The sequence below is a fragment of the Malurus melanocephalus genome, unplaced genomic scaffold (genome assembly GCF_030028575.1).
Source record: "Malurus melanocephalus ecotype Western Australia unplaced genomic scaffold, MMel_1.1 scaffold_1052, whole genome shotgun sequence".
NCBI lineage: Eukaryota > Metazoa > Chordata > Aves > Passeriformes > Maluridae > Malurus > Malurus melanocephalus.
In genome coordinates, this window is record NW_026624284.1 from 27,468 (window position 1) to 28,583 (window position 1,116).

A 1,116-nucleotide genomic window follows, 5' to 3' on the forward strand; every position below is an offset into this window, starting at 1 on the left:
TGACACCTGAATCTGCAGCTTAAAAAGGGCCACAGCAGCGTCAGAGCAGGAGGTGACAGGTTGGGCCTGCTCTTGTGCAGGCACACAATGACATCTTCTTCCTTCATTTGTGTTTGGTTTTATTCTTGCCATTAAGATTTCCCAGGTCTCTATGTCACCCAGCAGTGCCACCCCTGGTGTCCCAGTGCCACCCCCACGTTCACAGCCCCCATGGGTGCTTTCTGATCACCTTCAGCTCCATTGCAAAACTCCAGAGCAGAGAGAGCTCTGATCCAGTCATGGAAAAGCTGACTAACCTCAAACATGGCAAAAGCTCACCAGACCTTTTGTGCTCGGTTTGCTTCGAGGTGACCCTGCCAAATCTGATAGCAGCTGCTGACCCACCTACGTGGCCGTCACGTGGCACAAATTTATTCCCTTTGTGCTGTTTACTCGCCTGGTGATGATTTCACTGCTGAGAGCAGCAAACCACCCCCTGCTGCCAGCCCCAGTTTGGGGTCATCTTGGTAACTCCCATTTTGGAGTGCTCAGGAACAAAAAAAAGGGGGAAAAAGTTCTCAGTTGTGGTACAGAATTTGAGGAAGGAGGAAAAAGGTTCTCAGCTGTGGTACAAAGTTTGAGGAAGGAGGGAAAAAGTTCTCGGCTGTGATACAGAGTTTGAGGAAGGAGGGGTTTGTGGTGCTGGGCTTTTGGCAAACGAGCAGAAGCTGCTGTTTATTTCTGCWTCTGTTCCCTCACTTTTTGGGATATTTCTCCCTGCAGAAGGGTGCTGGAGCTGGGCAAGGAAGGCAGGAGGGGGCCAGCAGTGGGTGCAGCCCCAGCTGCTTTAGAGCTGAGCACACAGGGGTGGCTGTGGGGAAATTTTGGGGTCTGGTCCTCATCCCTGCCCACAGCCAGCAGGATTTGGGATGCTCTGCCCCAGCTCCCTCAGCAGCTCCCGTTCTCTCCGGATCTGCAATCACTGATGGGATGTTTTGGAGGTGATGGTGAGTGAGCAGAGGCGCCTGGTGAAAGCTGCCGTGCTGTTAATAGAGCTCAGCTTTTAACAGCATTTCTGCCGAGCTGCAGCTCCCTCCAGCTCCATGAAATATTCAATCGTGGGCACAGCTCGTTAAA